Source organism: Mustela nivalis (assembly GCF_964662115.1).
Source record: "Mustela nivalis genome assembly, chromosome: 4".
Taxonomy (NCBI): domain Eukaryota; kingdom Metazoa; phylum Chordata; class Mammalia; order Carnivora; family Mustelidae; genus Mustela; species Mustela nivalis.
This window is the reverse complement of record NC_139023.1, coordinates 120,137,579-120,154,099: the sequence shown is the minus strand read 5'-3', so window position 1 is coordinate 120,154,099 and position 16,521 is coordinate 120,137,579. Positions and strand designations below refer to the sequence as shown.

The window sequence follows — 16,521 nt, the reverse complement described above, 5'->3', positions numbered from 1 at the left end:
TGACCTGAGCCGAAGGCAGAGGCTTTACCCCACTGAGCCACCCAGGCGCCCCAAGTAAATCTCTTTTAAAGAATCACCTCAGTGAAGAGCAATTGAACATCTTGAAAAATGTTAAAACTGGAAAGAATTTAGTTGTTATAAATCCCTTCCTTTTACAGATGGATTGTGTGTGTGTGTGTGTGTGTGTGTGTGTGTGTGTGGGTGTACGTGCAGGAGTGTGTATGTGTGTGGTGTATTGGCCATGGGATAATGTTAATGACCGGCAGGTGAGGAACTAAAAGCCAGATTTCCTTGTTCTTGATCCAGTCTTCCCTCAGTTTCACTTTTTGCCTGCTCACAAATTCTTAGCTTTTCTTTAGATTTTCTTTCCATCAGAACTCCTTCTTGCTTGTTTATTTTCAATATTGGTGCTTTCAAGCATAAGAATGCCCTTGGCTTGAATATATTTTGATGAGGGTTATTTCATTATTACTGGAAGGAACTTAACTAATGAAAAAATTCACCCTTTTAAGTATTCCTAACCAACTAAAAGTTTTCAATAAACATAATCTGGATTTGTTTTTCTCTCTCTTGGAAGGCATTTATAAAAGGAGAGTATTAGCACCCTTGAAATGTGTGTTTCTCCTCCCCTAGAAAAAGGGTTTCAATTTATCTTAGTGAAACTTGTACAGAGCTTCCCCTCAACTCAATAGAGTCAAACTCCATATTATCCTTGTTTTTAAAAAGCACACATCTGTTGGGGGACACAGGTAAGCAAAATTCTGATGGGGACAGATAATCATGTAAGCACTGGATGCTCTTAATGATACAATTAATGTGAAACAGTGAGTGAGGATTCTGTGAAGGGGGGTTGAGGAAGGAGACACAAAGCAAGAGGTGAATGTTACCTGGGGTGCTGAAGGTTGGGGGAGTGCTCCAGGTAGTTAAACTGAGAAAAGAATTCAGAGCAGAGGAAAGACATAGAGTTGTAAAATACACCTCAATAGATAGCTTCATTTTGTGAGAGTGGAGAAATGACAAGAAATGGGGTTTGAGTGATAGGTGGGGCCACAACAACAAGGGGTGCATATGTTGTACAAAGACAACTATTCTTTGGTATGTGATGGGAAGCTATTTCCAGGACTCCTATGCTACTCAAGTTGCAAAGCTCCATTAACTTGTTAGAAAAGAATAATGGCAGCCATGTTTAAAAAATGTATTAGTTTGCGCAGATGGCCATAACAAAAAGGTGGCTTCAAGAACAGAAACTTATTTTCTCATAGTTCTGGAGGCTGGAAGACCAAGACCAAGTTTGGTCTTTGGTGGAGCCTCTCTTCCTGGCTTTTAGATAGCTGCTTTCCCTGTATGTCCTCTCATAGTACATTCCCTTGTGTATAGGAGTGTAAGAGAGCTCTGGCATCTCTTCTCCTCTTCTAAGGACGAGAGACTTATTGGATCCTGGCCCTTCCCTTATAACCTCATTTAACTTTAATCATCTCCAAATATAATTACATGGAGGTAAGGGGTAGGACTTCAATATGTGAATTTGAGGGGGGACACTTCAGTCCATAATATCTAATATGTTGCAAACCTCTGTTAATGAATATGATTTTTTCAATTAGGTTTTTCTTTTATCTACACCTTCACCTTTCATCTCTACTAGGACTTAATATATCTGATTTAGTGCATTATATACTTAATTATTTGAACCCACTATTGGTGTCTTACATTTTTATTCAAATTGCACCTTGCCTTCTAAATGTTCTACGACCTGCACAAGTTTGAAAACATAGAAAGTCTCACTGTAACTTTTCTTGTATTTTCTTTTTGAGCAAAAGGCAAAATACCTATAAATTCTCCTCTCTCTGGAGACAGTGCCTGATTTGTAAACAAGACTTCCCACCCCCTGATCAGGGTCCTCAGGCAATACATTAGAGGTATACCTCAAAATAGAACTATTTCATGTTTAAAATAAATCAAACTAAAGTTCTTTGTATCCTATAATTTTTAAAATGGGAGAAATGTTAGTCCATTTAGGGCAAAGCTTTATCTTCAAATCGTTTTCTACAGTATTGCACTCATACAGATACTGATTTTACTCAGAACAGATTTTAAAAATAAAGTTAAGATGTGCCTAGCTGTCTCAGTTGGTCCTGAGGTCACACATTGGGTCCCACATTGAGTGTAGAGATTACTTGAAAAAAATGGTATTCCTAAAAAATAAAGTTGATTTTGGTTGTTTTCAAATAAAAACAACAATAAAACACAGAAAAATATTGTGTGTAGCCAATTTTAAAGAATGAATTAATATACCCATAGTTATTATAACATTTTATAGGTACTTTAGTTTTCCAGTTTTTAGGTTATATTTTTTCTTCTTTTATCTTTGAAATTAATTCCCACTTGTATATGAAAAAAAGTTAAAACTATACTGTGTGGAGAATCTGAGAAAAAGCAAATTTCTTCCATCAACCCTGAACACCCCTAACTCCTTTGAATAACTATTTAAAATGGTTTAAAAACAGATTTACACCAAGTTTGGCGACAGTATCTGTTTGACCATCTTTCACTAATGATAATGACAAAAGACTGTGACCTTAATTACAGATATTGTAGCATGAGGGCAGCAGCTGAGTCAGAGATAAAGTATCATCACTGTATTTATTCTAAATATAAGGCAGTTGTGTAGATTTTGAAAATGAATCCAGTGATGAATTCTAGTGCTTTTTTGAAACCATCTGTTTTACTTACATCATAAAGTATATCATTACCTGAATAATAGCTAAGGTTCTAGTTTGGTGATACTTGTGAGTGTTTTTGACATACCCGGGGTATTAGAATTTGTTAAGCAGTGATTTTTTTTTTTTAATGGCACAGCTGCTTTTTTTTTTTAAGACTTTATTTATTTGAGAGAGAAAGAGAGAACATGAGCAGGGGATAGAGGGAGAAACAAACTCCCCCTGAGCAAGAAGTCCAACATGGGGCTCAGTCCCAGGACCCTGAGATCATGACCTGAGCCAAAGGCAGACACTTAATCAACTGAGCCACCCAGGCATCCCAAGCAGTAATTTTTAGAAGCCAGCCTGAGAAACTCCTGATGAAATGACTAAGATCCAAACAGACACCAACCCAATTAATCTAGTCTAGATTGTCTAGAACAGACATTGATCTGATTGTGTGGAGAGGGTTCTTTTCTGGACATGATGAAGATGACATTATATAAACACTGAATTTTCTTAACTTATAGAGAATAAAGTGATTTTGAGTGAATTATAGTCTGAGGGTTGACCTCTAACGGTGTAAGAATTGATTACTGATTTAAGAATAAGCTCTGATTTTACATATTTAATGAAACTTGTGAGTTAATGAAATCAAGAAATCTCTAAGGCACTTGGTTGGGAGTGGAGGAGATTATGCTAAGTGAAATAAGTCAAACAGAGAAAGTCAATTATCGTATGGTTTCACTTATTTGCGCAGCATAAGAAATAGCATGGAGGACATTAGGAGAAGGGAAAGATAGAGGGGGAGAAATCAGAGTGGGAGAAGAACCATGAGAAACTATGGACTCTGGGAAACAGAGAGTTTTAGAAGGGAGGGGTGGGGAGATGGGTTAGCCCAGTGATGGGTATTAAGCAGGGCATGGATTGCATGGAGCCCTGGGTGTTATATGCAAACAGTGAATCATGGAACACTACCTCAAAAACTAATAATGCGGGGCACCTGGGTGGCTCAGTGGCTTAAGGCCTCTGCCTTCGGCTCGGGTCGTGATCTCGGGGTCCTGGGATCGAGCCCCGCATCGGGCCCTCTGCTCAGCGGGGAGCCTGCTTCCCCCTCTCTCTCTGCCTGCCTCTCTGCCTGCTTGTGATCTCTGTCTGTCAAATGGATAAATAAAATCTTAAAAAAAAAAAACTAATAATGCACTGTATGGCGACTAACATAACACAATAAAAATAAATAAATAAATAAATAAATAAAATATATGAGCAAGAAGAAGACAAAACCCTAATTAAGTGTTTAAGGTAATATTAGGAACCTTGAAACTTGGATTTCACCCTTAAAATCACAAACTGACCTTCTATATAGCAACTGAATCTCTTGGTATTTAAAAAGATCTATAAGATGGTGTTGTGTGTCACCATAAATTTTATGGGAAATCTTAGCTCTTTCCTAGAAATGATTATATCAAGAGATGATGTTATTAATACAAAATATTATTTTATTCTGTTTTTCATTGAAGTTTTTTTTTAAATTGCTTACTTCTATGCAGCCATTTCAGAGTGGTTAAAAATATAGACTTTGAGTCAGGTTTTTTGGAATTGAATCTTGACTCAGCCAGATATTAATTATGATACACTGAGTAGTGAGTAATCTGGTTTAAGCTTCAATTTACTAATCTGTGCAATGAGATGATAATAGTACCCATGTCATAATATTGTTAAGAGGATTGAATTAACTAATTTATGTAAATGATCTTAGAAAGCGGTAGCACATAGTAAGCATAAAATACATGTTAGCTTTTTATATTAGCATGACAAAAAGAACTTATTTAAGATACTTATTCTACTTGTTCATTTACTTGATTTTTTAAAAAAATCATCACATACATTTCTAATGTGCCTCTAGTTATGCTAGTTTCCAGGAAATACAAAGGTAATATAACCAATTCTGTAACCAATATATTTCTTCTCCTCCTCCAAAAAAATAATTTTAAAAAGAAGCAGCTTCTTTCTCAGGTAGAAAGTCCAAAGAGATTCCAGGTAAGTGAGGAGGAGATCTTCTTGGTCTGCTCCAAATAAGTGTTTAGAAACCTAGGCTGCCAGAGATTTTATAATTTTAACTTCTGGCTTCTAAATTCCCCATGAGGTAATTCCTTTCCCTGTCAAATAGAAGGCAGATATAAAAGGGAGTATTGCATAGAACGTTGGGCTGGACCAGGTGTAGTGAACTTCTGTTCACATTCCATTAGCTAGAACTGAGTCACATGACCAAACCCAGGTGCAAAGGGGGCTGATCTTGTAGCCCAGCTTTATCCTGGGAGCTGAGAAGAACATGGGTATTGAAAAAGAGCAGTCCCTGCCACAGGTGATGTAATAATATGAAGCATCATGAATTCAGGGCTAAATTCCAGTGGCTATAACAGATTACTGCAGTCACTATACAATATAATAACTATTGGAGGCCATAGGAGGGACACCTATTACCACTTCAAGATTCAGGGAGAGGTTTTCAAAAGAATGTATGTTGAACTGAGAATTGAAAGATCATACAGCTTTATTACAAGCTGTTGGGGTGGTATATATGGCACAATAAAAGGTGAAGGCCATGGCACTTTGGTAGATGGTTGGGAAGTATGTTATGGGCAAGGGAGAAAAGCAGACAAGAAGTCATGAGAGATACAATTTGGAGAGGTACATACAGACAAGCAAGCCGTGTTAAGGACACTGTGTTAATAGATTTTGTCCTGAGACCTTCCGTTTCCCCTGCTTTTACGTGCCTGTCTTCCATGGTTTATTGAATTTAGAGCTAAAGAGTGAACATAGGGCTCATTCTAGATGTAGCTCATTGTGAAGGAATCCAGAGTACCACCTAACCAAAAAGTCTTCCTCTGACAGTTCTGCAACTCTGTCTGGGGTTTCTGTAATTGGCTATTTTGTATTATGACATAATCTCTAGAAAAATGATGGGTAAGTAAAACACTACAGGTAAGCACTTGACCTTCTGTCATACATTATTACCTCAGCATGAATTGTGTATACCCATCAGGTCATTTTTGACTGTAGACAGAAGGATTGAGAAAATCTGTTGCTGCTGAAGGGGACACTTGTGGTGAAGAGCAGCAGGTAGTGTCTTGGACAAATGTAAAGATTGTTGGGGTACCTGGGTGCCACAGTCAGTTAAGTGTCTGACTCTTGATTTTGGCTCAGGTCATGATCTCAGGGTCCTGGGATTGAGTCCTGCAGTGGACTCTATGCTCAGCCTGGAGTCTGTTTATACCTCTCCCTTGGCTCCTCCCTCCTGTTCTCTTTCAAATAAATAAATAAAATCTTAAAAAAAAAAAAACCCACAAACAAACCCTTGAGATTGATGGGTGGGACATGGTAGCCAGTGAGAACAGAGTTATGAGATTTCATCCTCGTAATTTTCTCTAGAATTGACTTTGTACAATATGGGCATTTCCCTAGAAAGCAGCTGAAGGCAGCTGTTTTGTGTAGATTATCGAGTCAGACTGCCTGGGGTCAGATCAGACTCCATCACTAGCTAGAAGCCTTAGGTAAATTTGTTTTTACTTACTTCATTAAATTATTAATCAGTTAACTGTAAGTGATAGATAATACCTACATCACAGGGTAGTTGTTAGCATACCTGAAATGATTCTAGAATACTCTTTTTTTCTAGAATACTTACAGGACCTGACTAAATATTAAGTATTGTTGTTAGAATCATCATCACCATCATCATTTTTTTTCCATCATTGACTATCAGGATACCCTGTCAGGATCTATAATATTTACTTTATTACTTGAATAATAGAAGAAAATAATAGATGGTCAGTTCATATAAGTAATGCTAACTTCAGAGCAGAAGATAACTATTTTTACTTGTGACCTGTGCTGTCAAAACACTGAACTCACAGGGAAAGATTCTCAAAAAACAATGCTCACCTCTGTAGGATGTCATTTCTCTTTGTTTAAATTACTTTTGGGGCTCCTTCAGAGCTTATCAAAATGATTATGAGAGCAAAGGAGACTTGAAGGATTTTCTTTGAGAACTGGACCACCCCAGAGAGAAGCAGCCCTGGTTTTCTTATCTTATTCCTCAACCCCAGTTGGAGAGTGAATTACTGGAATTGAATCCCTTGAGTTCTGCTTCTAACATTTAATCATATTGACTGAAGCCTTTTGTATTTGGGATGCAATTCAATATACGGAACCAGATAGTCTGTATATAGATTATCTCATTAGCATAAACCTAGGCATATTTCCACTCTCTCAATTAGTGGAGAAGAGAATTTGGGGGAAAAATGAATAGGTGAAAATGTGGTTTGAACATTTACATTTATAGTGCTTAGAGTAATGTATTTTAAAAGGTGACTTTTTCCTCCCCTGATATATGGAGCATTTCACAGCCATTTGCTAGCTATTTTCTCTTAAGTTTCTTTCAGGAACTCAGTCTTCCTGTCCTTTCTTTTTTACCATTGTCTTGCCTAGTTCCAGCTAATCTCTAATTTTCTAGCACTATTACCGTATGTTTGTTCATTCAGTGAATATTTATCAATTGTAAAATACATAAATTATTCTTTATAATACATTTTGACTGTCTTTATGAGAAAGCAATGCCAGAGGCATGTATTGGTATTCTCACTTTCTGAATTTTGGCTTCTTTCCCTTAGCATAATATTTTCAAGATTCACCTGTGTCTAGTGTGTATCAGTAGTTAATTTCTTTATATGGCTGAATAATATTCCATTATATCTATATGTCACATTTTCTTTATCCATTTTTTCGTTGATGGACGTTTGGGTTGTTTCCACTTGGAAACTATTATGAATAATGCCACTATGAGTACTTATGTACAAGGTTTTGCGTGGATGTATGTTTTCATTTCTCTTGATTATTGATGTAGGAGTAAAATTGATGGTTTATATGGTAACCACGTTTAAAGTTTTGAGAAACTATGCCAGTCATTTAAAAAAAAAAAAAGATTTATTGGGACACCTGGGTGGCTCAGTTGGTTGAGCATCTGCCTTGGCCTCAGGTCATGTCCCAGGACCCTGGGATCAAGTCCCATATCTGGCTCCCTGCTCAGTGGGAAACCCGCTTCTCCCTCTCCCACTCCCCCTGCTTGTGTTCCCTCTCTCACTGTCTCTCTCTCTCTGTCAAAGAAATAAATAAAATCTTTTAAAAAAATTTATTTGTCCGAGAGAGAGAGAGCACATGAGAGAGAGATTGCAAACTGGGTGGGAGGGGCAGATGGAGATGGAGTGAGAGTCTTAAGCAGACCCCCCACTGAGCATGGAGGTCCACATGGGGCTTGATCTCACAACCCTGAAATCATGACCTGAGCTGAAATCTTAACTGACTGTGTTATCCAAGCCCCTTCTACGCCAGTCATTTTTAATGATTAAATTTCAATGTAATTTAAAACAGAAGCCTCATGCTTACTTTTAATTTCATCTATGTTCCTCTCCATCTTAGCGCTTATCAGTCCTGAGGAATATTTCAAGCAGGGAGGAAGCACAGTATGCTTATGTTCTTCTCCTCTCTCTCCACCACTAAAGATGGGGGAGAGGAGGGAGAGACAGAGACAGAGAGGCAGCAGAGATAGAGACAGAGAGAGTGAGAATGTGTGTGTGTGTGTGTGTGTGTGCGTGTGTGTATGTCTGTGTCTGAGAGAGTCATGCACTGGATACTCTACTTCTTTTTGAGGCCTGTCGTATTGAGAACTGACAGGGGAGGGAAGAAGAGATCAAGGACAAAAGCATCTCTAAGATCCTATTGCTGTAGGAGACTACAGCGGTTCTCTTGTTTGTCTGGCTGAATTCATGGTTCTTTATAACCATCTTGACCTCCCAGGAGTTTGGAGATGCGGCAGTTGCTATCTTGTCCTCATTTTCTCCCCTTCAGCTCTCCGAGTGGGCAGTGCACTCACAGCTTCTTGCTGCCAGGCTTTCATTACCAGGTGTCGCACCTTCCCTGGTTGAACTTGATCTCCTGGAAATTCAGGTGTGGCTGATAGGACAAATGTAGCACTCCAGGCTCCTTTACATTGTCATAAAATTTTCTCGGCCCTGCAGTTCTTTTGCCCTTTACTCAGCGATATGTGCAAAACACCCCAAGCACATTACAGAGTTAAGAACAACCTGACAGTCTCTCCAGTGGCAAGTGATTCTTCTGGAGTTCCTTCTCTTTTGCCTTGAGAGGCTTAGGACTTTCCTCCCATACTTCTTTCCTTAGGCAAAAAGAAGACAGGTAATAGTGCTAGCCACAGTAGTAGTATCTGATTGGGTTGGATCCTGTTGTTTTTTTTCTTATTCTGTTAGAATAGAAAGGTACTTAGCTGGTGCCTGGGTAGCTCTGTTGGTTAAGTATCACATGCTTAATTTGGGCTCCTGTCATGATCTCAGGTCATGAAATCAACCCCTGCCTCCAGCTCTATGCTGTGCATAGAGCCTGTTCAAGATTCTCTCTTCCCTCCACGTCATTGTAAATGGCAAGATTTCATTTTTGATGGCTGTGTAGTATTCCATTGTGTGTGTGCGTGCGCGTGCACACACACACACATATGTATATATATCTATATAGAGAGAGATATATACCATATCTTCTTTATCCATTCATCAGTCTATTCATCAGTCTATGGATATTTGAGCTGCTTCTGTAATGTGGTTATTTTAAATAATGCTCCAGTAAACATAGGGGTGCATGTATTGATGGGATTATTTTCTTAATTCCTTTTTCTGATATTTCATTATTAGTGTATAGAAACACAACAGATTTCTGTATATTGATTTTGGATCCTGAAATTTTACTGAATTTTTTATTAGTTCTAACAGTTTTTTGTCAGTGTCTTTAGAGTTTTCTATATATAGTATCATGTTATCTCCATATAGTGAATGTTTTACTTCTTCTTTTCCCATTTGGGTGACTTTTATTTCTTTTTCTTTTTTAATGTCTCTAGTTAGACAAATACAATTTTTAATATATCAACATATTGAACTACTAAAAATTTATCATAATCAACACTACATATATTTTGACAAGATAAAATATCTTTCTCTTATAACTCATTGTTCCTGTTTTTCAAAGTCAAAGAAGAGATTAACAGAATCCACTCAGTGTATTAGCATAAGCCTTGCTAAATTTTGTGAGCCTGGATTCCTACTTAAATATATTTTCTAAGTACAGAGTCACAAATGCTTAAATAAGATGGCATCCCTCTCTAGAGTTAAAATCATATTTCAGATAAATAGATGCACACCTTCTGTCAGGCCTCCCTTGTGGCCAATCTTGAGAAATGAGGTTATTAGAATAAAGAATGGAATCTATAGATGTGAGCCCACTGACCTGGATGTGGCTGAATGTACAGACGTCCTGGCCTTGGTTTCAGCATGCACTGATTATTTAACTAAGCCAGCATAGCCCTAACTTAACTCTGGTATTTAATGTTCAGAATCTCCTCCAGAGAAGGCAGGCAAGAAACATTAGCACTAAGACAGCTTTCCAAGATCACATTCCTGCATCTATGTTGAAACTTTTTCCTAGGTTTTTTTTTTTGTTTGTTTATTTGTTTTGTTTTGTTTTAAATGCTTAGACTCAATACTTATATTTTCTCTGGATTTTCAAAAGATACTTTGAAAATGATGAGATACATCTCATCAATTTTTGTCTTTTATGAAACCTCAGGGCTCTCCTGAAGTTCATGGACTTCATTTGTCCGTTAGTGAGGTATGTCACCTTCAATTAATCACTACTCTGCATCCTTCCTTTGTTAAAGGAAGGCATAGAACTGATGGTTTCAGAGTCACTTTCTAGAGTCAGGTGACACTTTCAGAGTCAGGTTCCTAGAAATTTTGCTTAAAAACACAAATGTTTTTTAAAAGTAGACTCCCGTGATTCTTCCAGTAAGCTAATACTTTTAATTATTTCCTAAATCATTACATTTACCTATAAAATATACAATGTAGAATATACAATTATTTTGGAAATGGGTAATTTTTCTTTAGAGTAAAGTATAGAATAAAGGGAAATATGAACAAGAATTCCATTTTTGAACTATAAAAAGATCTCACCAACATCTAAGTGTTCTGTTAGTCTGCATTTTGAGTATTTGGGGCAAAGATCTTTAGTGAAGGCAGTTTTAGTCCATCAGCACAGATAGTGACATAATTACTTATCTAAAATTCTCAGTGTTTTCAAAACTTCCTCTTCAAAGTTTCTTCATTTCACATGCAGTTATGATAAAAGGATAGTGCTTATTTAAAATATGTTTCCCTTTTTGACTTTTAAAAATGCTTGAGAATATTTTAAAGATTGAAATGAATTTGCCCCATCTCATGCCCTTTTCCTTCTACAACTATGAGATGTAGAACTGATGAAATAGATAACTTGGCTAAATTTTTTAAACATGCATAAATTATGCATATTTTACATTAGATTATTGTTTACTGCTTGAGAGTCCATCAATTAATTCATTTTTCAAAGCAGAGTCTGCAAAATTCTTTGTCATTATCCAAAACCTTTGCAATGAGGTCAATGTAAATATCAGATATTAATTTTTCATTTCTTATAACACATCTTAATATTACTAGGAAAAATAAAAAATCTCAAAATACTTATGGATCTCAGCTAATAGTCTAAATTAAAGCTTTCAACATATTTTAATTAAATTATTTTGAATCACATAATTTGCTTTGATCATAGAAATAATTTTTAGCAGCAAAATTTGTTGCCTAACTTTATATGTCTCTGATCAGCTACCTTACCTGAAATCATATTTTTGTTTCTGGCCTGTTTTCTCCTTTTCGTTTCTAGATTGAGAAACAGAAATTGTGTGATGCTGTCCATGGAGACTTGCATTATGTGGCATTCCACACAGTCAATGGTTGTCTAATTTCCTGTTTGATTTTTGTCTGAAAATTTCAGATTTTTTCTTGCAAAGCATATTAGCGATATTACTGAATTCTAGAAACTTATTTTATTTAGTTAAACTTATTTTAGAGTGTAATTTATTCAAACCATTTCTCAATTACAAATTTTTATTGGAATGTCAATTGAAACAAGTTTCAGCTAATAAAAATTGAAGATACCCTTTAAGAGGTAATTCTTCACTCTATTGGGGATTTCTAGGAAGACAAAAAGGGAGTAAACATTTATTACAAATTGTTATGTGTTATGGTCATGTTCAATACTTTATTTACATTATTATCTCATTAATTCCACAATATTATATGCATAGTCTTTTATACATGGGGAGACTGAATTTAATAAGGATTAAAAAATTCTATGGCCCAAGGCTAACAATGGACAAAACCAGCAGAACAGTGAAACAAATTGTGTAAAAAGAAGGCCAGGAAGGAAAAAAATGTTCTGAGGGGGTGGGCAGGATCCAAACTAATGTCAAAAGGTTTCTGAGTACACATATTTGTCAAATGTGAGAGGGGGGAAAAAAAGAAAAAAGAAATGGATACATAGCTTCTATAAATCCTTGCTAGAGAACCCTGTACTTCTTGAAATAATGATACCAATTTAGAGACATACTTAGGGTTCTAACAATTATGTTAATAACTCATAATTTGAGAAGTTCTTGGAGAAGAAGGAGAGTTGGCCTCCTGTAGGCAATACTTGGTTGTTGGGAGATATGCTCAAAGAACGTGTATCCAAGAGGGGATGCATGGCCTGCTAAAACCCATGTACTTCCATCTCATCCTCAGTTTTTGTAGTTATTCATGAAAAGAATCTCTCTTGGCTTTGTAGACATCTGCAGGTGGTTCTCATATTACACTACTCTGAGTCATCAATACCTCCTAATCAACCTGTGTTTTAACTTCTGGCTCTCTTGACAAACTCACACAATGAAGAGGATTTCATGGACAGAAGCAGATGAGATGCGTTCTGTTTCTAACACAAGACTCAAGCGATACATAGCAGTGGCTGATGATTGTCTTCTGACTTCCTATACATTGCATGGAAATGGCTAGTAGGAAATGTACTACATGCGTGGACGTGTAGCAGGGAACTGAGTAGAGCATGCACTGGCCTATCAAACCCACCTTTCTGTCATTCTTTTTTGTGGATTTCCATGGAAGCAAATCTGGAATGTACCTCTGCTGGCTGAAGTCCTAGAGAGGAACCCAAAAGAATTCCCAGTAAAGGCTCTCTTTTAAATTATAGGTCTATTTCAGGGTTATGACTTTAGAAGACACAAGGCTATGGGACTTGAACACTGCTGATAGGATGATACTGGAGAATAGATTTGGGCAAAGAATGAAGTTACTTTTTATAATTTAATGGAATTGAATAGATGAAAGACGTTTAGTTTCCCTTCCATTCTCCTTATTCCATTCCCAAGGAGAGGAAGTTCTGCCTTGGCAGGTCAAAACTGAGGCTTTTATCACTGGCCACTGTACTAGTAATGGTTCACAATAATGGGTTTAAAAGGCCAGTCTGGTACACGTCCTAACATTAATCCCCATCCACTGCTTTAGTTCTCAAAGGACTAGTATCCAGAAGGAAAAAGGGGCAATTATCTCTTTACCCTTGCAGCTGGTTTGTTCTTGATCCTGATCCCTCATTAGAGGAAAGATTTTGGACTCCCTGCATCTCTGGTTTTCTGGGTCACTTTTTGTATCTCTGCAACTCTCTGACTTGCTTGTAATCCTTTTCTCCATCCTATCTCCAGCCACTATCTTACACCTCTCTGGGATGGTCTCAGTAGAGGGCTTTTTGCTTTGGAACACACCCAGTTCTTTCTCTCTGTCTCACAGTCACCTTTCTCTCATTCATGCTGTCACTCTTTCAGGTCTGTTTCTGGGATGAGGAATTATATCCCAGTTTCATGGTGGGACTTAGATTTGAGTTTTTGAGTAAAAATTCAGGAAAGAAGACACCAAGGTCCAAGGCCACTTACACTCATCCTGCATAAGGAAAAGGAGTCTTCTTTTGTCAACACTGTTTTATCAGAGATCTATATAGGACTTTTGGCTCAAAGCCTGGGCCAATAACAAAGTGTTTTGGAGGGGGAAAAAAAAAAAGTGGTTTGGGTCTTACTTTAGTGCCTTTGACTCATGGTGACACATGATTCACTGAAAGAAATACTGAGATATTTCTGTAGTCTCTGCCAAGTGCCATCATAATACTACCTTAAGTGGGATGCCAATCCATATATCTCATACAAAATGGTGCTTGAATATCAAAAGTCTAAGTCTATAACCTTAAAGAAGAAGAAACTGAGGATCAGAGAAGACTGACATTTGTATATAGGGGTTCTCATGCTCGATAAAACTGAAAATTGCTTAGATTTACATAGCTCATGTTTTTGAGCAGAGTTTCCATTCGAGGCCTTTTGCTATAAGTTCTGAGGGCAGAGAAGAGACAATAATTCAGATGTGCCCATTTCTCAAAATGGAAGATGGTTGAATTCTCAATCAGAATTATTTAAGTGTTTGTAGTAATAAAAAATAACTGTGTAACTATTATATAATCTAGGGCTGCCCCATGTTTTAATAGCTATTTTTAGAATCCCATTGTCCCCAGGTAATATTTCTTCATTGACCCAATAAAAGAACAGAGGAATGCTGCATTCCCTAAAAGTGAAGGCCAAACAATAGTACCATGTAGTGCTATCTAAGACTGAAGACTATGTATACACGTGACCAGATTCTTCACAAAAGCCCCCTCTTGCTTTTTTTTTTTTTAATTTAATTTAATTTTTTTTTTCAGCGTAACAGAATTCATTGTTTTTGCACCACACCCAGTGCTCCATGCAATACGTGCCCTCCCTAATACCCACCACCTGGCTCTTCCATCCTCCCATCCCCTGCCCCTTCAAAACCTTCAGGTTGTTTTTCAGAGTCCATAGTCTCTCATGGTTCATCTCCCCTTCCAGTTTCCCTCAACTCCCTTCTCCTCTCCATCTCCCCCTGTCCTCCATGTTATTTGTTATGCTCCACAAATAAGTGAAACCATATGATAATTGACTCTCTCTGCTTGACTTTTTTCACTCAGCATAATCTCTTCCAGTCCCGTCCATGTTGCCACAAAAGTTGGGTATTCATCCTTTCTGATGGAGGCATAATACTCCATAGTGTATATGGACCACATCTTCCTTATCTATTTGTCCATTGAAGGACATCTTGGTTCTTTCCAGTTTGGTGACCGTGGCCATTGCTGCTATAAACATTGGGGTACAGGTGGCCCTTCTTTTCACTACATCTGTATCTTTGGGGCAAATACCCAGGAGTGCAATTACAGGGTCATAGGGAAGTTCTATTTTTAATTTCTTGAGGAATCGCCACACTGTTCTCCAAAGTGGCTGCACCAACTTGCATTCCCACCAACAGTGTAAGAGGGTTCCCCTTTCTCCACATCCCCTCCAACACATGTTGTTTCCTATCTTGCTAATTTAATTCTATATTGATGATGCTTCCTGGTTTGCCGAATGCCTTGTGGTGGCCTTTAATGTATAAGGTTTTGGTTTTTTTTAAGAGAAAATAAAAGAATGTTTCATGTCACTCTGCCCATCCATGATTTCCTTCTTTGTTCTCTGTCCAGGCTGGGGCATGGAGATGAAATTAGTGGCTTCCTCTTGTGAACTCTCATAGAGTCCTGTGAATATCTGATAGCATTCGGCACAGAGGATTGCTGTTATCTTTCTTATCTAACCATGATGGCTTGAGTCCAAAAATCTTATCACATAGGACAGTGTCTGGCAAACAGCATGAACTCAATTTACATCTGTTGACTGGAAGAGTGTCATAAACTGATGTTCAACATGAGCATATCATTCTTTGAAGTGTATGGTTATGAAAAATTATTACAGAAAAGTATATATATGCAATTTTTCAAAGTAATGACTGTCTACTTTTATACTTGGGATTGTTTTAAATTACTAATTGGGGTTAAAATAAGTGAAATCTTTTTTGTCTTTCTAAGGTTTCAAAAATGTTAGCCTTTATGTTTTATTGTCAGTGCAAAATTTCTAACACACAGGGGAGGGAATATGAAGACACGATTGCAAAGTCTTTGTACCCTGAATACCTGACCTCTTTTTCTGACCCATAAAGTTTCTAATTTAATTCGGATTTAAAATGAGGAAGCACGAGAAGTCGTCTCCTCTCTACAGGACGTCAGGTGATATTCTTAGAGGTAAATCACCAGCAAGGTGAAGCTTGCAGGGTAAGGCAACTTTGTAAAAGAAATTGCATTGGAGGTCAGAACCAATGATGGATAGAGATCAATAAACTTCACCATCCCCTTTTAGCTCTACAGAGTAAGGCTTCTGTAGGCATTTGCATGGAGGTGAATTATGTTTGATAACAGATGGAACAGATGTCTAACAGAGATCAGAGGACCTGGATTTTAGTCCTAACTCTACCACTTAAAATGTGAAAAATTAATGATTCTACAGGCTCATTTTCTGATCTTAAAAAAGAAAAAGATAGAAAATTGCATTGGAGGACAGCTAATATTTCTTCTAGCTTGAAATTTTAAGAGCTCTTAAAACACACCTTTTATTAATATTCTATAAATTCTTTTTAACTTATAACACACATATATACAAGCGCTAGAACATGGGGCACTGTAGCACTGGTAGTCTTGACTAGGGAAGGGAAGTTTTATTTTTTACATTTAATATTTGAACATGTTCTTTTTATCATGCAATCATGATAATGGCCAGTTTGAGGAGTATCTGAATACTTGGTAGGTAATGAACCTGGCTCCTGCTAACACCTTCTCCACCTCTGGTTAATCTTACCTGGAGACACATAAACCTTTTGTTCCTATCAAGCTATTATTGTCTTTGATTCTCTCTTTTGAGGCTAAT

At 37.2% G+C, this 16,521-nt stretch overlaps 1 protein-coding gene and 1 long non-coding RNA gene across 3 annotated transcripts in view; both read left to right on the top strand.

Annotated features, from left to right (window-relative positions):
• Positions 1 to 16,521, top strand: part of ARHGAP24 (Rho GTPase activating protein 24) — a 519,150-nt gene that overhangs the window by 86,994 nt on the left and 415,635 nt on the right. The window lies entirely within an intron of this gene.
• Positions 2,355 to 9,746, top strand: LOC309862627. The gene is made up of 2 exons (XR_014310616.1): positions 2,355 to 2,950; positions 5,917 to 9,746. It is a non-coding gene; the product is annotated as an uncharacterized lncRNA (long non-coding RNA).